Source organism: Leopardus geoffroyi, chromosome D3 (assembly GCF_018350155.1).
Source record: "Leopardus geoffroyi isolate Oge1 chromosome D3, O.geoffroyi_Oge1_pat1.0, whole genome shotgun sequence".
NCBI classification, from domain to species: domain Eukaryota; kingdom Metazoa; phylum Chordata; class Mammalia; order Carnivora; family Felidae; genus Leopardus; species Leopardus geoffroyi.
Genome location: NC_059339.1, coordinates 48593852 through 48617872, shown reverse-complemented (window position 1 = coordinate 48617872; position 24021 = coordinate 48593852). Strand labels below are relative to the sequence as shown.

Sequence of the window (24021 nt, the reverse complement as noted above, 5' to 3'; positions counted from 1 at the left end):
ATCACTCCTCCCAATCCATCTATCAGATTGTGCTTGCAGAATAAGGAACAGATAGTACAGGTATTAAATTATCCTCTTGACTAACAGGACTGGGAAAAAACAGAGAAACACTTGCTGTGCATTCCATTCAAACTCTAGAACTTGACTCAGAAAGCCTGTTCTGGAAGGTTAAGAGCAAATCCTAGTCAAGGATGCATCACCTTAGTTGGAGAAGAAGAAAGACCAGTAGGGACAGTTGATTAAATCCAGCTTGAGGAGGCTTTAAAGGATCACTTAAAGGTCTGCAACTTGAGTGACCTATTTGATGCAACTGGTTTGTGTGTTGGTGGTAATGGGCAACAGGATTGGCAAGAGAAAGTGGTGGCAGGTGGATTGCTTGTGGCCCTAAAACTGAAATATATCATCCATTATTGCTCTTTATTTGAAATGATACTGTATTCTTTAAAATATTGTTGTTCTGAGTCATATTATCAAATATGTGGTCTCTTAACACATATGAATACCAGAAAATTTGGAATTCTGTTAAGTAGACTGCATATTTCTAAAAATAATTCAGTTATAGCTCTTAATTTAAGCAGAGTAGAGATATTTGTACAATAGAACACTGACCTATGTAATCGTTTCCCTACTGCCATTGTAATTTCAAAATGTGACTTCCCATAGCCCCAGAGGGTGCAACTACAGCCACACCCCCAAATCCTTCCAATAGCTTTCTGCCTCTGTGTTAACCACCCTCCAACTCCTACCCTCACACCCACCCATTATTTCTTACAACTTTTCTTCCAAGCAAAGCTAGTCAAGCGATGGATCAAAAGGATTTCTGCATAATCAGTAAAAGCCTTTGTGTTAATCTGAAAAATACATGAGGGCAAAACCAAAAACCAAAACCACTGACAAAGCAGCTCAGCTGTATCTGGATGGTATTTTACACGGCCCATCGATGACCCAAGGCCACCAGATCTCACATTTCTCAAATTCTCACCCCAAGGCGTGAACATCTCTTTCTTGTGTGTCATTGCTCTTCTCAGTCTCCCTGTGCGATCTCATCCATCGATGGCTTCCCAATCACCTGTGCTTCAGGGCCAATCTCTCCCAGATCCCCAGGCAGGGTAGCCAGCTCTGAGAATACAGTAACAAATAAGACATAGTTCTGCCATTTGACTTTGAGTTATTCAAGTGGGTAAGATGCAATCTTATTTAAAATAATCTTACTTATCAAAATGATTTATTTCAATATATTCTGTCATCAGCAATGACAGATGCAGAGTCTGCAAAATATTTCCATTGGACAATCCAGAACTGAACTTACTTTGACCCCTAGCTCTATCCCTTCTCTTTCTAAATATCCTATCTCCGTTCAAGACAACATCTCCCACCCAAACCAGGAATCCGTTTCCCACCCTCCCCACTTTGGCGGGTCACCAAATTTGACATAAAGTATCTCCTAAGCATTTCTCAACCCAGTCTCTTCCTCTTCATCCCTACTACCCCTTCTCAATGTCATATTATCAACTCTTCCTCTGTGGACTCTTTCCATGAGATCTTAATTCGTTTTTCTGCTGAGAATTGGAAGGGGCATCCGAAATTTACACCCCCCGCCCCAGTAGCCTGCTGACTCAGCTGTTAAAAGCCCCACGTGGCTCCTCATTGCTTTCAGAATCATCTCAGATCCTTAGGGTGGCATCCAAGGCCCTCCTTGCTCTAACTCTGCCTACCTCTCAACCTCATTTGTGGCTATCCTCGGCCTCCCGCATACTGTTTTCAGCTCCGATGTGTCATATTGTTTTAAGACTCCCTGCTTTGGAATATATTTATCCTCTTACTTCCTTAATGACCTGCCACTCATCTGTTAAGACACCCTTTACCTATCACCACCTTCCCATATGCCCCTCAGCTGGGTGACCCCTCTCTATGGTTCTAAAGCACCCTATTTTATTATTGCACTTACCATATGATATTGAAAAATATATTTACATGTCTCCATCTAAGGGCCAAACTTAAGATCTGACTTATTTACATTTATGTCACACCTGGTAGGTGCTAAAGAAATGCCTATTGGTGACAGATAAAATAAACAAATGAAGTCTACTATTCCTAAAACATGCAGAGTATGGGTTTCATGTTACCAACTCCACCAGTTGGAGAGCTTGTTAATACTCATAAACACTAGATTAAATGAAAATATGTGTAAAGCAACTGGTATACATTAGGGAATTAATTATTAATAATATTAAAGCCCTTAAGCACTATGGGTTATTAAATGTTTACTTTGGATTTTGCCCAATTAAAAGTTGTGTTGGACCGGGGCACCTATGTGGCTCAGTCAGTTGAGCATCTGACTCTTGATTTGGGCTCAGGTCATGATCTCACAGTTTGTGAGATTGAGCCCCGCATTTGGCTCTGCACTGATATTGCAGAGCCTGCTTGGGATTCTCTTTTTCCTTCTGTCTCTCTGTCCCTCCCCTGCTTGCTCTCCCTGTCTCAAAAATAAATAAATAAACATTTTTTAAAAAGTCATGGTGGACTTCCAAATTTGACCAATATGGAATAATAGATGTACTTTCCCACCTGAAACAACTAAAAAAACTAGACAAAATATATGAAACAATGGCTTTCAAGAGATTGGATACTAGGCAACAGAGAACAGTGAACCCTAAGGTTGCCCTGGGTAACTACCTTGAGGAAATTTCCAGACATGGTGCAGGAAGGGTAACCCAGGCAGAAGCCAGTGGTTTCCCTTAGTTGGAGAGACAGAGCTGGCAATCTACAGAAGCCAAGGCAACTAGGGTAGGGCAATGGAGAGGAGAGAGCTACACACACAGGAAGAAGAGCAATGAACTGAGGAGGGTCTTCCTAGAGTCTTCTGCTGAGTGCTGATCAGTGCATGTGTCTGAAGAAACTACCCAAGGCTAGGCAAAGAACTATGTAGAAAGATATAAAAACTATTGCTCAGACAGAGCCAGTAATAGTTCCAATTCCCACCAGCCAGAGTGGAAAACTTTATAATTAAGGGAGCATTGGCTAGAATACTGAGAATGCCTCGGTGGTAGGGAAATATTAGCCCTAGACTAAACATAGCTCTGAGCTCACCTAGCAAAGCTTAAAAGCAAATCCCAAAGGGATCAAACTATTTCCAAGTAACTCAACCTCATGCTAAAACAAAGTTCAAGAATATTTATAGAAATACAAATATATCCAGCACCCAACAAGGTAAAATCCACCATATGTGGCATCTAATAAAAAATTACCAGGCATGCAAAGAAGCAGGAAAATACAACCTCTAGTAAGAAGAAAAACAAATCAATCTAAACCAACCTAGTAATTACAGAGATTGCAGAATTTGTTGACAAAAACATTAAAACAGTTACTAATCTTTTTTTAAAAAAGTTATTTAAAAAAAAATGTTTACTTATTTTGAGAGAGAGGAAGAGAGAATCCCAAGCAGGATCCTTACTATCAGAACAGAGCCCTAAGCAGGGGCTCGATCCCATGTCCCTGGGATCATGACCTGAGCCAAGACCAAGAGTCAGATGCTTAACCAAAAGAGCCCCCCAGGAGTCCCTAAAAAAGTTATTAATCTATATTCCTATGTCCAAGGAGCTAAAGACTGAACACATTTGTTGCACCATGGAAAATATGAAAAAGAACAAAATAAAATTTCTAGAAATGAAAATTACAATGTCTGAAAAATATTCCTGACATGATTGACAGCAAATTACATATTAGAGAAGAAAAAATTAGTGAATTTGAAGATATAGTAATAGAAACTAAAATTAAACACAGATTTTTTTAAAAGGCTGAAACAAAATGAACAGAGTATCACTGAGCTGTGGGACAACTTCACATAATTGAAGTTTCTCTCAAGCAATGTGTGTAGAAGGTGGGGGACAGAAAAATATTTGAATAAATAATGCTTGAATATTTTCCAAACTTGAAGATGATGATCAACCCACAGATCCTAGGGGCTCAATGAACTCTGAGCAAAAGAGACTTGAAGAAAAACATACCAATGCACATCATAATCAAATTGCTTAAAAACAGTGATAAAGAAAAAAAATCTTAAAAGCAGCCATGGGGGGAGGGAAAAGTTTTAAACAGAAAAAAAGATAAAAATGATAGAAAAGATAAAAATGATAGAAAATTTCTTGTCAGAAAAAATACAAGCCAGAGGACATTGGAGCAACTTTATTTTTTATTGTTTATTTTTAATTTTTTTAAGTTTATTTATTTCAAGAGAGAGAGGGAAGGAGACAGAGCATGTGTGTAAGCAGGGGAGGGACAGAAAGAGAATCCCAAGCAGGCTTCGTACTGTCAGTGTGGAGCCCAATGTGGGGCTCAAACTCACAAACTGCGAGATCATGACCTGAGCCAAAATCAAGAGTTGGAGGCTTAAATGATTGAGCCACCCAGGCACCCATGGAGCAACAACTTTAAAGTACCGACAGACAAAAATTGTCAGCTTACATTTCTATACCCAGTAAAAATATCTTTCAAAAAACAAAGACTTTTCCCGACATATAAAAGCTAAAAGATTTCATCACCAGTAGATCTCTCTACAAAATGTTGAAGGAAGTCCTTCAGACAGAAGGAAAATGATACCAGATGGAAACCTGCATCTATACAAAGAATTAAGAGCACTGGAAACGATAACTACACAGGTAAGCACAAAAGGCTTTATTTCTTATAACTTAAATATATTTAAAGGATAATTAACTGTTGGGGGCACCTGGATGCCTCAGTCAGGTAAGCATCTGACTCTTGATTTTGGCTCAGGCCATAATCTCATGGTTCATGGGTTTGAGTCCCGTGTCAGACTCCACACTGACAGCACAGAGCCTGCCTAGGATTCTCTCTCTCTCTCTCTCTCTGCCCCTGCCCGCTGTGAGCTCTCTCTCTCTCTCTCTCTCTCAAAATAAATAGGCATAAAAAAAAAGAAATCAACAACCGAAGGATCCCTAGAAAAATCCCCAAATATTTGAAAACTAAACACACATTTCTAAATAACACATGAATCAAAGAAGAAATCAAAAGAGCATTTAGAAAGTACTTTGAACGTATGGGGCGCGTGGGTGGCGCAGTCGGTTAAGCGTCCGACTTCAGCCAGGTCATGATCTCGCGGTCCGTGAGTTCGAGCCCCACGTCGGGCTCTGGGCTGATGGCTCAGAGCCTGGAGCCTGTTTCTGATTCTGTGTCTCCCTCTCTCTCTGCCCCTCCCCCGTTCATGCTCTGTCTCTCTCTGTCCCAAAAATAAATAAACGTTGAAAAAAAAATTAAAAAAAAAAAGAAAGTATTTTGAACGTAATTAAAATGAAAATATAACATATCAAAATGTGTGGGATTTTGCTAAAGCAGTACTCAGAAGGTAATTATAGCACTAAATATCTATATGAGAAAAGAAGGAAGTCTTCCAGTCAATGACCCCTCACCCCCACCTTAAGAAACTAGAAATTGAAGAGCAAATGAAATCCAAAGGAAGCAGTAGAACAAAAATGATAAAGATCAGGATGGAAATCAATAAAACAGAAACAGAAGATACAATAGAGGAAAGCAATGAAATCAGCATTGGTTCTTTGAGAAAATCAACAACATTGATAACTAGCCAAGACTCATCAGGGAAATAAAGCAAGAAGACACAAATAGTTAATATTAGGGATGAGCCAAAGAGTAAATCAATGAAGGAGCCCAGATTCTCAGTCAGCTCTGGCCAACTATTGCACCCAGGCCCTATGGACTCCTTTGGGTTCCGGGAGGAACAGCAGATTGACAAACAGGTTGAACCTGCCTTGTGTAAAATTTTCCTGGGTCCATAAAAGTGTCTGTAACAAGTGTAATAACTTTCCAAATTACACATTCGCAACCCAAACACTTCCCAGCAACGCTTTTATGTAAAAGATGTATTTTGTTACTCTCTAGATGAATTTGTAAGGAATTTTTTTAAACGTCACTTCTTTTACTTGGCAAATTATCTGACTTTCAACATTAATTTTAAAGATAGGTTCTTAAATTCTGTACTTATTTAAACTAAGAGTATTTGCCAGAAAAGCAAAAGTAACAATGGCTTCTAGTTCAAAGATGCTGTATGCGTGGCAACATACTGGAATCCTGGCTATATTAGCATTTTAGGTGGGGCTGCCTTCTCTTCTTATAAGCATCAGGAGGTAACTATAGGGTTAATCAGAGCGATAGAATAGGGGTGGAGAAAAGAAACTTAAACAGTCTGATCTTTCCCTCTGCCTCTCCAGTCTGAATGCGGCTGATAAATGAGTTCATCTCCCACACAAAACAGTCTTTGTTTTATTCTGTGGCTTCCTGGCTTTCCACTGCTAAGAAAAGACAAAAGGTAACATGGTTTGCCTCAACTTGCCTACTTACCACTCACTGGAGCTTTTCATTTTTAGGCTCACAATACAGTAGAAACGTTTCTTGAAATCTGCCTTTATTTCAGTGTTAACTACTTTTGCCCTATATTTCATTTGAAAACATTCAAACCTTCAGAAAAGCAGAAACACAAGTACAAATACCACCACATACCCTTTATTTAGATTCATCGGTTGTTAACATTTTGCCATATTTGCTCTCCCACTTCTCTCTGTGTTGTTCTGGCTGAACCATGTGAAAATAAACTGCACCTATCCTGACAGTTCACCCCTAAGTACTTCCGCATGAAATCTCCTGAGAGAAAGAACATAATCCTACGTAACTCTCAGGAAATTTAACACTGATTTGATACTCTCCCTCCCTCACCCCTTTCTCTCTGTCTCTCTGTCTCTCTGTCTCTCTCTTATACACACACACACACACACACACACACACACACCACTCCCAAGAATTTTTTTTAGAACTGTTTTGTTTTGTTTGCTCATCCTGGAATGAGTCAAGAATCACACGTTGCATTTAGTTGTCATATTGCCCAGTGCTTTTTAACCCACACTAAATGTGTCTGATTGCCACTCCCACCAATTAGGAAGTCTCAGACAAATGAAAGCTTGATTCTGCAATTAATTCAGAATTTGGGGCACCTGGGTGGCTCAATCGGTTAAGCGTCTGACTTTGGCTCAGGTCATGGTCTCATGGTTCGTGACTTGGAGCTCTGCGTGGGGCTCTCCACTCAGCACAGAGCCCACTTTGGATCCTGTCTCCTCTCTCTCTACCCCTACCCCACTTGCATGAGCTAGCTCGTTTTCTATCCCCACCCCCCCATCAAAAATAAATATTAAAAAAAAAATTCAGAACCCATAAACCTTGAAGTAAAGCCCCAAGTATTAGACACATGGTTCCAAAAGGCAGAAGCAGCAATTTCCTTAAATCATCCTTTAGAATAAATGATGTAACTCATTTTTAAATGGTAGAGGGCACAAAGTCAGGGAAAGCACCATCTCAGCTTTCATGTTGAACATTCATTCCCCTCACAAGCCTGGTGTTCACCAGGTGGCTGGTGGGGGACATCTGCACAGTGACAAACATAGGCAATTTGCAGCAAAGCCTAACATCCTTCATAGGGCATCCTCACCATCACAGACACACAGATCTGGGGGGCTTTTCTTTCTTTTAATTATTTTTTAAATAGTTTGCACACCTAGCGTGAAGCCCAGTGGGGGGCTCGAACTCACTATCCTGAGATTAAGAGCTGAGTTTAACTGACAGAGCTACCCAGGTACCCCAAGAGCTGGGGGTCTTCAAGGCAGCCCTTCTCTCTCCCATGGAAGGACTCACCTCCACGACATCCCTGCCATGGTCTTCTGGCTTCTCTTTCAACACCTTGATCATGGGAAGCTTGAAATGTCCTTCACACTGGGAACCAGAACATCTGGATTCCTGCCTTGGCCTTGCCACTTGTGAATGTATGACCTTGAACAGGTCACTTAAACGTTCTGTCTTTAGACGTACAGTTTCTCTAGCTATAATGAGGGCACATCGTCTGCCTCAACTCTGCCTAAAGGCTGTGTGGGGAGCAAGTAAGAGAGAATGGAGAATGGCAAATCCCTGCACAAATGTAGGCTTTTACTACCATTATGGGGAGCTCACTGCCATCAGATGCAACAGGCCTTGGTTACCCTTTGACCTCCCATGGGCCACTGGCCCCCACTGTTTGAAGAAAGACATTGCATCGGCCCTTAAAACTTCCTTCACCAGATTAAGCAGCCCCCATTTCTTCAACTAAAATGCCCCTAATCTTGGCATTATACCCAATTTAGTACAGCCTAAGAAGCAGACACCACTCTGAGCTTGACTTCGATCAAGGCAGGTATCCCATACTCCTTATATAATTGGTCCCTTTTAGCCACATGAAGAACTTGCTGTTAGTCCTGGTGAAATTCCAGAGAATTGGGTGTTTTTCCTTCATTCCGGCCTCTTGGGTGCTTTGGGAACCTCCATCTGTCCCCAGGAGGCTATCTCACCCTCTTTCTAGCTTCCAGTCATGTGAAAGTTCTGTAAGCATGGCCTGTCTGCCCCCAAATCACTGACGTAATTGTCCTACCAAAGCTCACTGTCAAAGTTTTCTCTCTAGGATGACCCCAGTCCATTGATCAGTATTCTGTGGGTACAGGTGCCCTCAACAGCCAAGACCTCACAGGACTATGCTGTCATTCAGCATAGTTCATTCATTCATTCATTCATTCATTCATTCATTCATTCATTCTTCAGTTATTGAGCACTTGCTGTGTACCAGCCCTGCTCTATGCACCAGCCACTCAAAGATGAAGAAGACAAAGGTGATGCCCTTACAGCTTTTCATAAGATTATCCTGATTATTTTGCCTATGCCATTCTTACTGACCCTTTCAGTAAGTCTATCAAAAGGGAAATGACAGGGCACCTGGATGGCTCAGTTGGTTAAGCGTCTGACTCTTGATCTCGGCTCAGGTCATGATCTCACAGTTCGTGAGTTCGAGCCCTGCGTCAGGCTCTGTGCTGATGGCATGGAGCCTGCTTGGGGTTTTTGTCTCTCCTTCTCTCTGCCCCTCCCCGACTTGTGCTCTCTTTCTCTCAAAAAGAAGTCGGGGGGAAGGTAGAATTAGATCTTCTGAGGGGTTCAGAGGAGTCTGCTTTCTTGGAAAACTATTTATGACATATTCCAGAATTTGGTGAGAAATTTGGGTATCAGTGTAGACACCCTCCTCCCACCTAAGTACAGTTCCCTGCCCCTCTGCACAATTCCCTGTGAACTGACACCCGCACCTCCCCCTGTCCACCTCCATTAGCCATTGTACATAGAGCAGCTCTGTTTACCCAGGACTCTCCCCCACCACTGATCAGCCCAGAGTCCTTTACCCAGGAATACATCACTGGGTCCTAGAGACTCTGGTCTCAGGCTGACTAGCTCTTCAAAAGAGGAACCATCAACCTGGACTCTGTGGGCCCCCAAGTTCACAGCCACAGGAAAATTCAGAGGCAAATGTACAGCAGAAGCAACAGTGATTCTCTGGTTCTGGTTCAGTCCTGAGGCCTAATCCATCCCTACCCTTGCTTCTGTAACACAGCTCTGTGTTCTTACAAAAAGCTCTACTTTATTTAAGCTGTTTAAATTGGCTTATGCTATTCAACATTTTATTGAAAAAAAATTTTTTTAAGATTTTATTTTTAAGTCATCTCTACACCCAATGTGGAGCTCAAATTCACAACCCTGAGATCAACAGTCACATGCTCTACTGATAGAGCCAGCCAGGCGCCCTGTTACTTGCAATTTTAAAATCCTAATACATAATGTGGAAAAGATGCCATTAACATAGCCCATTTTTAGATCCTTTTTGATAACGGGAACACTTACTGACTTTCAGTTTTTACCCCCATGCCGCTTCCTCTAGGAAATCTACAAGTCCTTTCCTTATCCAGGATTGTGTTTCATCTAGACCAGGAGACTTAAATTCATGCCAGCTCAGTCTGCCTCAGTCTTAAAGTCTAGTCCCTTCCTTGTTGTGTTTGATTTACTCCTTCCAATTCAAAGTCCATTCTCTCAGATCAGGAAGGCAGAAATAAAACAGCAGTGAAGCAGCTCTGTTTTCTCTTGGCCCCAGTCGGCACCAGCCTCTCCCTCCTTCTTGCCTTGAGAAGCTCTGTGGCATGATGGATACCGGTGTAGGTACAGATCCTGCTCACTGGCTGTGTGACCTTGGGAAAAATTAGGCAACCTCTCTGTGTCTCAGAGTCCTCATCTAAAACCTAGGGGTGATGGCAGTGTCTAATGCATAGGAGTTTTGTGAGACTTTGAATAAACGCATTAACACATACAGAGGACAGGGCTCAGTGCATGTTCACCATTATTTTTTTCTCTTCTTATTCTGACTAAAGCAAAGAGCCTCCTTTTGGGTGTACAAAGTCCCTATAAGCTTCACTTTTAGTCTTGCCATGTTTCATGTATCTTATCTTTCCTTAGGGTTTTCTTGTGAATGAGAAAATAAAACCAAGGCTGACTGCTAACTCAACGAGTCTAGCCCACCAATAGGAAAAATTCACTCCTGGAATGTCCCAGAGCACCCTCCAGATGAGTGCTTTGTCCTACATTTGTCTCTGTAGGCAGCTCTGTTTCCCAGATGTCACCCTCGCCAGGCCTCAGATCCCCCCCACCCCCCGCTACCCCTGCCCTGTGCTGTGAGGCTTCTCCACGCTGCAAAAGCTGGGCAAGAAGGCAGTGCCCTGCTGCTTGAAGAAATGCACGTTACTCCCCAGGAACCAGGAAACCCACCTCAGCGGGGCTCTACAGCCTGGAAGTTCTTTACAATGAAATAAGCGAGTCTCTGATTACACTCAAATCAAACAGGTTTCAGAGTTGAGAAGGCTCTTTCCTGTCGTCCCCTCCTCCATCCCTCTATAATTTTCTTCTTTTGAAATAAAAGGCATCAGTGAAATAAAACGTTCCAAAACTGACTCAGAGAAACTGGAGGTCCTAACTAAGGCAGCATTTACAAAACCACACTCAATTCTTGTCAGCTATTTATACTGCCAATGGAACCATCTGACAAGCAGTGCTGGAAATAAGGAAGGAAGAAGGGAGGTTCATCCATTCACTCATGGGCCAAGCGCTAAGTGGGGCCAGCGTGCCAGGCGCTGTGCTAGCCACCAAGGATGCAGGCGGGAGATTGCTGAGGGAGATCCCAGCAAATGCAGGCAGGTAGCCTTGTAATAGATCAGCAGAGTCAATGGATGCCCTGACAGGTATGTGCAGATGAGCCAGGGAACACAGGCGAAGGAACAAACACTTCTAGGGAACCCATCCTAGGGAAGCCAGAGAAGCCCTGACACAGCTGGGGGAGGAGGAGAATCTTGCAGGATGACCCCACCAGGAACACAAAGAAGGAAATGTGGAGCCGAGAGGGTTTCACATAGAGACAATAGCCTGGGCTGAGCCAGAGCACTGAGGCTTGAAGAAGCACGATGCCAGGATGCTGAGAATAGCAAGGTCCCTGTAGAGCGGAACAGGGGCAGGGAAGGGAACTCTTTGCAGAAATCTAGGCCCCAAAACTAACTCAGCATCCCTGAGGTGGGAGCCCTACCTCCAGCAACCCTGAGGCCAGGCAGGCCCAGTGGGGTAGCCAGCCATGGCCAACAAGGAATCATTATATTTCTAAGCAGAAGAGTGATGTGATTAGATTTGCTTTTACGAATTTTTGTGGCAGAATGGAGTAGGAAGCAGAGCAGACAGAGACTGAAGAGATAAATTGGGAGATTATTCCAGCTGTCTTACAGAGCTATTATGATAAATAAAAGCAACTGGGAGGTAGAAGAGGGGTGAACTCATGAGACATCTCCAAGGTAGGAACAGCAGAACTTGATGAGCTGTTGGATGTGGGTGGTGAAGGAGAGAAAAGAATCAAGAATGATTCCAAAGTGTCTGCCCCAGATGGTTAGGGAGCCCTTGAGAGAAAGAGGGAAGGGAGGCAGGAAGGAGCTTGCATTTGTAGGGCATGTAAAGAGGACTCTCAACAGTTTGGTGTTGAGCACATGGCAGGGAGGTGGCTGTGGGCAACTAGGTGAGCAGAGATGGGGACAGTTAGAGTGGACACCAGGGGAGGAGCTGAGCTTACACATGTGGTTTTGGAGTGATGACTGACAAGAAATTGCCTGAAGCCCAGGGAGTGTATAGGGGTGGGCGGGTTGGGGGGGGGGGCATGCACCTGGAGACCCACCAGCTCAGATGTGGATACAGACCCAGAATGAGTGGCCCAGGGGGTAGGAATCAAGTGGGGCGGGAAATTGGGGTGGAGGGGATGTTTCAAAGGGAGTATGAAAGTGTCCAGTGCCCGAAAGAGGTTAAACAGGGACAGGACTGAAACTCGTTTATCAGGTGTAGCAATAACAAGGCCATTGCTGCCCCGAGAGGAAGCGATTGTGATGAGCTCGGATTCAGAGGCAGACCACAGCAAGCTCAGAAGGGAATCAGAGGCGAGGAGGTAAAGACAGTGATTGCACATGATTCCTTTAAGATCTTCCAGAGGAAAAGAGAGGCAGGCCAGTAGCTAGAAGGAAATGGCAGAGGAAAATACACAATTCCCTCCCCCCCAAAAAACTTTTTACTTTATTAAAATGGCACATCTTAACATGAATGATGGGATATAGCTATTATTTTCTACACTCTATAAACCAAGAATTATTCAGAATATTTTCTACTTCAAAAATTCCTAATAGTGTATTTGCCAAGGGTAGAGGCTCAGCAAGTTAGGTTGATAATACTTTTTCAGTTTGAATATTTGAGAACCATATCTATTTCATATCATCTAATATTCTTTCAGTAAAAATAAAATTAACACCAGGGTTACAAGTGAGCTTACATGACGTTTATAAGAAGGGATGTGAGTGACGAGAATGAGGTTCAAAATCTACACTCCTCATATAATGCCTGAACCACAGATGTGTTTCCAAGAATAGAATGTCACCCGTATTCTCAAGACAGCTCAATAATAACACAAATAACAGCAAATATTTATACAGTGCTTACTACATTCTAGGCAATATCCTAAGTGATTGAATATATGAACCTAATCATTATAATGTGGCTACATATTTATATGAATATGTAAAATATTTTTTTCCTGGTTTTTACTGTTTTGGTAATAGAATTGAAAGAAGAATTATTAATACCACATATGGAGAACCCCAACCAAAGAAATCTAAAATATGTAGTAAATGCTTTTTTTCCCTTTTTTAAAAATTTATTTTGGATGCTGGTGCTAAACTTCCAAGTTTCATGATTTTTTAAAAAAATTTTTTACGCCCTTCTTTATTTCTAGGATGAGGGAAGGATACATTTTTGCTTTCTTACATGACTGTGTGAAATGTGCAATATGGGGCGCCTGGGTGGCTCAGTCGGTTGGGCATTACTCAGGTCATGACCTTGTGGTTCATGAGTTCAAGTCCTGCATTGGGCTCACTGCTGTCAGTGCAGAGCCTGTTTTGAATTTTCTGTCCTCCTCTCTCTCTGCCCCTCCCCTGCTTATGCTCTCTCTCTCAAATAAACATTAAAAAAAAATATGGGACGCCTGGGTGGCGCAGTTGGTTAAGCGTCCAACTTCAGCCAGGTCACGATCTCGCAGTCCGTGAGTTCGAGCCCCGCGTCAGGCTCTGGGCTGATGGCTCAGAGCCTGGAGCCTGTTTCCGATTCTGTGTCTCCCTCTCTCTCTGCCCCTCCCCCGTTCATGCTCTGTCTCTCTCTGTCCCAAAAATAAATAAAAGTTGAAAAAAAAAAATAGAAAATGTGCACTATGATGTTCTTCAAATATAAAAATTTTACCTTAGAAAGGGAAAAAAATAACCAAAACAATCTTATGGCAAAACTACTATCATTATCCCATTTTGCAAATAAGGAAATTAACTCAGAGCGTCTAACCCACTCATGGTCACGTAGCTAGTAAGTGAGAGGTGACATTTTTTAAATGATTTTATTACATTTAGAAATTAAAGTGAAGCAAATATAAAAGGAGTTAAAAACACAAAAAGACCAAAAAAAAAAAAAAAAAACTAAACTAAAACGAAACAAACAAAAAACACAAAAAAGACCAAAGCCAGAAACGATCCAAATGTCCTCCAACAATAGAGAATCGGTAAACAAATTGTGGTTTATTCAACCAACAGAATACTACTCAGTGATTTAAAAGAATGAACTACTGACATATGCAACAACATGAACGGATCTCAAGAAAGTTATGTGGAATCAAGTGTCAAGCAACCACAGGAATACTTGCTACGCAGTTCCATTTATATGATGTTCCAGAACAGGCAAGACTAAAGCAGTGGTTACCTCTAGGGTAGAGGTGGGGGAGTGGGGGCCAGTGGCTAGAAAGGGACTTGAGGGAATTTTGGCGGGGGTGTGAAAATGTTTTCTATGAGGGTGATTGTCCCAAATGTAGTCATATATAAATACATTGTAGAAAACAGTAAAAGGTCCAGAGAGAATTGATGGCACAAAGCTGAGGAGGAGGCTGGTAACAACCAGTGTGGCAAGCAGAGCTCCGGACAAGCCTCCGTGTGAGAAGGAGGGAGAAGCAGCCTAGCGGCCTAGCGGTAGGGGCCAGCCGAGGGAATTAGCACCAGAAAGCTCATGTGTCATTCAGCTTGACGAGTGAGCGAGTGAGCGTATGGGAGGGAGGATTCTTTTCCAAGGGCAGAGGTTCTTGGGGTTAAGGACATTAGGGCTGGAAGAGAATCCCCCCTTTATTGATAAGTACTCAGTGTTAATGACTTATTCACGGTTACACAGCTAATTAGCCACAGAGCTGGGATTAGCACCTAGTTCTTTTACAATAGGATAAGTCATTTGGGGGTAATGTCAGGCCTGCTTCACCTCCCACTGCTAATGAGGGGTCTTACCCTTGCTTACACAAAGTGAGGAATGACTTCCAGTTGCCTTTGTCTTTTGTTTTTATGTTTTTTAATGACATTCATTAATCACCTACCATTGGCCAGGTGCTGTTAGGTGTTGACAATTGAAAACTAAAAAGCCACTGCCCCTGTTCTCAGATAACTAAAGGTTTGTTAGGGGGAGACCCACGTGAGTAGTCAACACACTTGTATGAAGAGCATAATGGGAGGGGAGGGGCGGGGGATAAGGTTTACTGGCCAAGCAATTCTGCCATAATGGGGAGTGGAGAAGGCTTCATAGAGAGATGGGGCAGGCTGAACTTAGGGAACTGAGTTTAAGGATAAAATAATTGCATTAAAAGCACAGAGAAGCACATGTCAAGACACAAGAAACCGCCCTCACTCAGGCAGAGGCCCAAGGTCCCAAAGGCATACAGCTGGCCCTCAGCCAAGTACACCAGCCAAACAGACCCCTCATGTCAATCAGCACCAAGAGTCCACGAAGGGCTTGACTTATGTACACCCCTGAAAAGAAATGCAACGAACCCCAACATGTGCTACAAAGAGAATTTCCATAATAGAGTTAGGGTTGAGTTTTGGTGTTTTTAAGCACATTCCAACCAACAGGATGGTCACAAAACAGTCACCTACACCAGCTGCGCAGGCAGTAGTCCTGGGCAGTGACCTGCTGGCTTTATCAAGCAGTAACTCCTGAAGCCAAGAGGCACGCACACTCACTGACGCAGGCTGCAGCTCTGCGGGTGATGGATAGCAAAACAAAGGCAGCACTAATGAAAAATTAATGAAAATGGTTACTTCCGTAAGAAAAATGATCTGTTCTCTCCCACCTTTGTATTGATTTTTGACCAGCCCTGTAATTGGAAATGTATAATTTTATCCTGAGGCAAAGGCAGGCGGAGGGGCAGAGCGTGGGATCCAGTCAGATGTGGGCAGGCTTCTAGCCACACAGCCAAGCTGCACCCCGGGGGGTGTAGCCCCTACCCACTCTCTTCTCTCCACACCTGACACCTGTTCCTCCCAAGCTCCGAAGCCTGAGTCACGCGCGGGTTACTGATAATGAGGACACCCCAATGTTCGCATGCCCGCTAGCCTTTTGGGATGACTCTTATAGCATTCAATTAAAACAAATATGGCTTCAACCTATGTGATGCAGGAAGTCCCATCTCTCCTCCAATTCTTTAGGAATTCTGTGGGAAGGTATTTCCCTTTTATCCAGTAGTCACCTGTCACACCTCTCTCAATTCCAGCCTCACCTCCCCCAACCCTTCTCATCTCACCTGCCCTGTATTCCGCACTTGGCCACCAGCTTGGATACAGCCCATCTCCTGGGCTCTCCAAAGATGCTAACCTAAAGCAGAGCTAGGTTAGGTAAGTTTAGTTCATTAAAGCAGACTTTATTGGAGGTCGGAGGGTGGGAGTTTCATTTGCTTTGCTCACCTCTGAATCTCATGTGCCAAACCACCACCTGAGTCATCATAGGAGCTCAAAAATAATTATTGACTTGAGTAGTCAAATTCATAAAAGCAAAACATAGAATGGTGATTATCAGGGCCTGGAGAATGGGGAGTTATTGTTTAAGGGGGGGAGAGTTTCACTTTGGGGAGATGAAAAAGTTCTAGAAATGCCTCCATTTCTAGATGACTAGTGATGACTGTATAACAAGGTGAATGTTCTTAATACCACTGACCTGTACAATTAAAGATGGCTAAGATGGTAAATTTTATGTGATGTATATTTTACCACAATAAAAAAACTGAATGAAGTAATGATATTATGGCAGTGGGGTGGGGGGGTGGTGCTTAGAATAAAAAACCACCTAAAACTGAACATCCGACCTCAGGTTCCTAAATTACCCAGCTCATAGGGAGGCTGGTCCAGAGTTCTCCAAAGTGAGTGCTCCAAATTTATCCTTAACACAACCCAACTGGGGAGAGGAGAAAAATAGTAGAATTTCTAGGTGTATATTTTATTTCATTCTTTAATTTTTTAAATTTGGGGATAGATTTAAATATGCATAATATAGAACAGTACTGACAGCCAGGTATGTAACTTATAAATGAACAGACTTATACTCAAGGAACATTATTGAAAACTTTGTACTCCCAGGTCGCATGGTCAGCACTGGCACGTGACTTTCTCCTCTTCCTCTGTTGTCACTCCAAGTAAGTACAGTAAGGACTTTGGATCAGATGCTCCCAAAGGGCTTAGCCTGCTCTACTGCCAAGTCCCCCCCAAGTGCCAGCTTCCAGGCGGAAGTCACTCTAAGCGACGATGCAGTTTATGTGTCAGGGACCGAGGCCTGGCATCCCTGTTGCTCCAGCTTCAGGGACTTTGGGGATGTGGCCTGACTTACTTCTCAGTCACAGACAAACTGCCAACCCCTCCTTTAGGACACCAAGAGCCACAGACCAGTCAGGGCCCTTCCACTGTTCAAAGCAGGCATTATGAAAGGTGCCCTTTGAGGGACAGAAAAACAAATCTACCTCAAGTTTCCATCAAGGTCTTGTCCCTACAGAGTATGGGTCTAGTGGGAAATGTGTGTTTTTGAAGACTTAGCCCAGAGCTGGCTTTGCAGCCAGGCAGTCCTGGACATTAGTCCCTTGTCCCTCCATGCATTTCTTTAAGTGACTTCAGGCAAGTTGCTTAATCATCCTGAGTCTCAAGTTCCTGTTCTGATGATCCGAGAAAATAACACACGTATCTTGTGGGGCTGTTGGGAGAATAAAAAGATGAGTGTAAAGTGAGAGCACAATGAAATATAACCATGATCACTGCTATTATGTCCCGTTTCCCCATAGATGAAGTAAGAGATTACGTCAGAATTCCAGATTTTGTAACAGCCAGCTGCCAGAACTGCGGGCAAGGCAAGGAGCTCCAGGTAGCTCATCCTCCAACATGCCTCTTTTTCCTAACTCTGTTTTTCTCAGATTAACATATTTTATTTCATTTGAAGAAAGGATCTTGCAGATTTTAAAAAGTGCTTTAAAAATACTGGCACTAGAGGGGCACCTGGGTGGCTCAGTTGGTTGAGTGTCCGACTTCGGCACAGGCCACGATCTCATGATTCGTGAATTTGAGCCCCGCGTTGGGCTCGCCACTGTCAGTGCAGAGCCGCTTTAGATCTTCTGTCTCCCTCTCTCATTGTCCCTCCCCCGCTCATGCTCTTTCTCTCAAAAATAAATAAATATATATTTTTTTAAATACTGCAGCTAGAACAGCAGATAATTTTTAATCTTTTGACTCTAACTGAATTATAGTAAGACAACTGAACCCTAATCAAAGGGGCCGGGATCTCTCCTGACAGAGATGGTGAGATGGCTTGGCCCAGAATTCCAGACCCCAAACTTCCCAAATTTCCTTCACTCAGCTGTGGAAGGACTGGTTCTCTGTTAAAGCCACCTCGAGGATGAGTTGCTCATCTCCTAGACAGGTGGTTAAACACCCCCTCTGTGGAATATCTCACACTGCCATCTCTGCTTATGACTGCTCATTTCCTAACTTCTCACATTCAAGGAAGGGAGGAGGGGAGACAGAGCTACTTATTAAGAAATACTTCTGAGTACACTTAGGACTGCTGTCTCTCACATCTTTTTAATTCCATTTCGGCCTTGGGCATAGATTTAAAACAAAGCTATGTTGGAGGTGATATTCAAAAGCAACAGATGATGATTAATGCTCATACTGTTCTTTAAGGCCATGGGTGAACTTTGCACTGTCCTCCATGAGCAGTCTGCTAATCTCAGCTCAGAACCTAGTGGAAACAGCCTGGTCTAGCTCTCCATTTGTTGGCTTAAAAACCTTGGGTAACTTGGATTCTTAAGCCTTGGTTTCTACATCTGAAAAATAAAGGTAACTAATGCTCTCCTCGACCACCTCACAGGACCTTTGTAAAGATCTCATGAGAGAATGGAGGCAAGAAGGGGTGCCTGGGTGGCTCAGTCGATTGAGTGTCTGATTTTGGCTCAGGTCATGATCTCATGGTTCATGAGTTCGAGCCCCACTTCCAGCTCTGTGCTGACAGCTCAGAGCCCGGAGCCTGCTTCAGATTCTGAATCTCCTCTCTCTCTCTGCCCCTCACCCCCTAAAAAATAAATAAATGTTAAAAAAAAAAATTAAAGAATGGAGGCAAGAACTATGTAGAACCAGACAGATATGGGGCACATGTTTGGCTGAACTGGTTTAAGCATCTGCCTTTTGATATCAGCTCAGGTCATGATCTCATGGTTTGTGAGGTCAAGCCCCATGTCAGGCTCTGCACTGACACCACAGAGCCCACCAGGGATTCTCTCTCTCCTTCTCTCTCTCTCTGTCCCTTCCCTACTTGCACACATGCTCTCTAAACAAACATTTTAAAAAAGGGAAAAAAAAGAACCAGACAAAAGGGAGGCTCCAAGGTACCAGAGATCATCTGAGCCTACCCCTCGCTGAAATGGTCCAGCCTGGCCGGGAGAGGCCACGTTTGATGCACTTGTGTGCATTTCTCGGCATGAGGTCATCTGGAGAAAGCAAGGTCACAGGGCTGCAGGTTACTACATGATCTGTCCTCATATCTGACCTCAGCATTTCACTTTCACAGTTTGCCCAATGCTGCACAGGTTAGGATGAGAGTGTCCTGGCTGAGCTTCCATCCAGATACCACTGGTGATTAAACAGATAGTGGATCTTACTCCCACAGCCTCTTGAAGTCAGATCTGGCCTTTGGCTCAGTGGGGCTCAAGGCAAGAACGGGTGGAGCCCCTCCTCCTCCTCCTGCCACTCCCACTCAGCCCCTGCAGAAAACGGGATGAGGTATCCAGAGACTCAGCCTCTTGTTTTGGAAACATCTAGGACGTGGAAAGCCAAAGAAAGCCAAGGACCAGGGAACATGTGTGGCTAAAACAACTTGGTAAGTAAATGATTTAGGAAGTGAAACAAGGTAAATTCAAGCTCAATGCAAAGTACGTTTGGAGGCTAATCCTGTCGTCCTGAACTGGGACACAGGAAATCTGGCTCTGCTGTTTGCTCTGGGTGGCCTTGGACAAGTCACCTCACAGCTCAGGTTTCTATAAGTCTGTATATTAATGAGGTTGGACTAGAGTCGCCATTCTCAAATGGGTGCATTTAGCTACTGCTCATGCAGTGGGGAAAAGCTACAACTGCATCTTCCCAGAATGCCAGTTTTCCTTGAAGATTGGGAGGGACAGCTTTTTTTTTTTTTTTTTTTAACAGATTCATGAGATAAAATTCACATCCCATACAATCCACCCATTTAAAGCATACAATTCAATGGCTTTTAATATATTCACAGATTGTACAACAATCACACAATTAATTTGAGATCTTTCCATCACCCCCAAAACCAACTCTGTATGCCTTAGCCATCACTCTCACAGCCCCCAACCCTCACAGCCCTGGGCAACAGCTAATCTACTGTCTGCCTCTGGATTTGCCGATTCTGGGCATTTCATATAAATGGAATCATCCAATATGTGATCTTGAGAGGATAATTTTTATATTAAAACAAACAGCTATGTTATGAAAAGCATGCAAAAAATACATTAATTTTTAAATCACAAAAGATATTTCAAAGAAATTTCCCATGTGTCTGGCGGCTTCATGCTAAAGAGTCCAGGCATCTTTCAGGGACAGTGATTCATGTTGCTCTGCCCCAGGGCCACTTTGTGAAAATTCGGGGGAGCACTGTGCTGAATGATCTCTTATCCCTGTGGCAGCTCCAACCTTTGAAGATGCCAAGCCTCACTGTGATAAACCTACAGAGAGATGGCTTTTCCAGGAGAAACTGTAAGTGACCTTCTGTTATCATTTTTCTCCTTCATCTCTACCATAGGTTTACATTCAGAACAACTGAAAAAATAATAAGATGACACCAATATTTCAGCTTTCCATATAGAAGAATAATAGGTTGGGATGTCCACCCTACCCACTTCTATCATTCCCATAGCTTTGGGGAGAAGCATCTTGATCTGTTTTATTCACTGAACCCTCTTCAGTGCCTAGTGCAAGCAACAGGGAATATCATAGGGGCTCAATAAATATTTGCTGGAAGAAAGAAATGAAAGAAAGGATGAAAGAAGAAGAGAAGGGATGGGAGGAGAGAAGAAAGAAAGGAGGCGGGAGGGAGGAAAGCAAGGAGAGAGGCACGGTGGGCCTTGTTTAGTACAACCTCACACGTGGAGGTTAGGCTGTAAGAAGCTCTCACTGTTAGTGTTAGAAAGGTTGGTTTGTCTTCCAGATTTAACACTATGAAGGAACTGACTCTGTCCTTTCAGTTTCATCAAATAGGAAAGAAAGAAAAAGTAATCACGGGTAAAGAAAAGAAATAGGAAGATGAGACAGAGGGAGTCAGGGGTGTCCCACAGAGAAGGACTCTGATGGGTGACTTGGGGGAAAGGTAGACAAGCAGAAGCATCTTCTGAACCCAATTCAGGATTGTATAATAGGAATAATTTATTTCCAATATAAAGTCCTCACCCAACATGAGTGACAAATATCCCCCGGATCCTACCCTACAAATGTGGGCAGAAAAGCAGCTTGGGGCTATTTCAACACAAAGAACCAACCACTTGCCAGAAACAGTGATAAAGAAATATTCAAGCATAGGACCCAACACCAAGGCCAGAGGCAAAGGGGCAGCAAAGTTGTTCTGTGGATTTGGCCTGTCCCGGTTGCCCAGACCCCTGGCTGCCTAGACTCAATGGCTCTGAAGACAAGAAATGAATAAAATAGGTTTTTGAGCCACATAAAATCTATTAATTTAGACACAAGGATTACCATTCTTATCCCCAAACTGATGCAAACAAGGGGACAGAAACATAGAGCCTACTTCTTTCCTTTTGTATCACTCAGCTTTTGCTAAGTTAAGCTGCATAACAAATATCCCCCAAATCTCAGTCTTACAACCACAACAGTAAAAGGTTTATTTCTTGCTCATGATTCACATCTTCTGTGGGTTAAGTATAGCTTTTCTTTTATTCCAGAACCAAGGACAAAGTGTAGCCCATCTCTGGGCCACACTGGTCTTGTAGCAGAGAAGAAAAGGTAAGAGAACTGGTGGAGACATGCATTGGCTCAGATGTGGTGTATGCCACTTTGACTTGCATTCATTGGCCAGTGTAAGTCATATGCCAAAGCCAATGTCAATAAGGCAGAGAAAAACAATCCCCTCACAGAAAAAGCAGCAAATAATGACAAAGTGTGGTCTACCACACTTTTCCAACCATTGCCAGAAAGACTAGGCTGTGCTTCTTGAAGGCAAAAATTGAGACTTTTTTTCCTGCACCCGCATTGCCCAGCACAGAATCTGGTTACAGTAGAGTACTCAATAATGAAAGGATGGTGCCCACGTGTTCAGGTGCAAAATAAGGACAATGACATTATCAAGACTAGAAGTCAGATATCCTGATATCAGCCTGCTATCTTCCTATCACTACACCCTACTGAAATGTAGTCACCTAAAGGGCTTTGACCTTGTGCATATCAATAATTTTGCTTTTCAGAATCATCAGAGCCCCAAATCAAGAACAAAACCAACTGAAGAGTAAGCAATTTGAAGATGAAGAGGGGTGAGTATTAAACTAGGAAGCACAGAACTTTTGTATACATTGTCTCATTTGGCCTTCCCAGGAACCCTGTGAGAAAGCCAGGGCAGGAACTATTTAGGCTTTTTTGTTTGTTTTTGTTTTTGTTTTTAAAGCTGTTTTTGATGAAAAAGGAGCAGTGGTTTAGAACACAGGCTCTACAATTATTCAGCCTGGGTTTAGTCCTGGCTCTGCCCCTTGCCTTGCTAGCTATGTGACCTTGGGAACACTGCTTGACCTTGGTTATGCTCATGAACATAGGCAACTGCAGGGTGTTGCTGGGCCAGGATGAATCTCACAGGGAGAAGGGTCAGCTGGTGCCTGCAGAGCTGGCTGCGTCCTCTCAGCACAGTGGGTCATGCTTGTGCTCCCGTGGAGGAAAGCTCTCTCTTTCTACTGGGCATGAAAGGAGTTTTGGAGGGTGAGGGACAAATCATGCTGGGGTACTAGGAAGTCTTAGCGTAAACACAGGCTATTCAAGGAGGTGCTGGGAATGCCAGTGCCCGGGATCTGGAGACAGCGAGTGAGAAAAGACCATGCACAGCCCCTCCCACCTCAGTCCCAGAGACCCTGTTGCCAGGCCACTTGAGGGTTATCCATTGAACAGTTCATCTTGTCTCTCGGTATCCTCTCTACCCTTCAGTTTCCTCATCTGTAAAATGGGTGCAACAGCATCTCCCTGAGAGGACTGTTGTGAGGTTAAAATGGGAAGTGCTGTATTCTTTTGCCCAGAATCTGGCATACCGTCAGCTAGGAGCACTGAAGCTGGCACCTTGGTCTAGGTTGACTACATGCTCATTCAGACCCCCTGAAGTCACACAAGGCCGCCCCCCTAAGCCCACTGCACTGTCAGCTCCATGAAGCTGACCGCATGGGAGCTCTGTGACTTACCTGTGTGTATCCCAAGGCTCCTGCTGCCCTAGGACAGTGGGGGCAATGAATTTATCAGAGAGGCGTGGAGAACCTTTACTGTTTCCTCACACGTTTCTCGCTCCTCCCCAGATCCAGGAGTTCAAAGAAATTTTCCTTAAAAGATAAATGTACAAATTAGGCTTTCCTGATAGGCATCTACTCCAGTAAAGATTCCCGGGTGCTGCCTCGGACCCCAGGATACCAGAGGGCATTCATCCATGGGAAGAGAGCTGGCAGTGTGTGCTCCACACCTCACCAGGAGGGTGTTTACCAGAGAAGTGGTGCCCAGTCATGGCCTCGGCGACGAGTCGGCTCGGTGCCCTTGACAGGAAAGAGAGTCACAGCGGCCCATGATCACGGGCTGTGTTCTCTTAGGGCTGACCGCCCTGGGAAACAAGCACCGCGGAGTGCTTGTCCCGCCTACTCTTACCAAACCTTCAAAATGGCCTGGCTTACCTTCTTGCTGCTGATAGAACCAGAGGGCGAGGGTAGAAGTTGTGAGGTGTCCAATGACACAGGTAATGCCAAACATGCAGGGCTGTACCGTGCCTTCTGGGGGCCCCTTCCTCATAAAAAAAATATTTTTAATGTTTATTTTTGAGAGAGAGAGAGACAAAGAGACAGAGACACAGAGACAGAGTGTGAGTGGCAGAGGGGCAAAGAGTGAGAGGGAGACACAGAATCGGAAGCAGGCTCCAGGCTCTGAGCGGCTAGCATGG

The 24021-nt window shown here is 43.6% G+C and overlaps 1 long non-coding RNA gene across 2 annotated transcripts; it reads right to left on the bottom strand.

Annotated features, from left to right (window-relative positions):
• Positions 1-239: 239 nt before the first annotated feature.
• Positions 240-23748, bottom strand: LOC123587882. 2 transcript variants are annotated; one of them, XR_006707580.1, is made up of 3 exons: positions 23282-23563; positions 17297-17523; positions 240-1119 (listed from the first exon to the last, which is right to left on the bottom strand). It is a non-coding gene; the product is annotated as an uncharacterized LOC123587882 (long non-coding RNA). The 2 variants fall into 2 exon arrangements; XR_006707581.1 differs by lacking the exon at positions 240-1119 and adding an exon at positions 23574-23748 and having other exon boundaries at positions 13998-17523; positions 23282-23416.
• Positions 23749-24021: the final 273 nt, after the last annotated feature.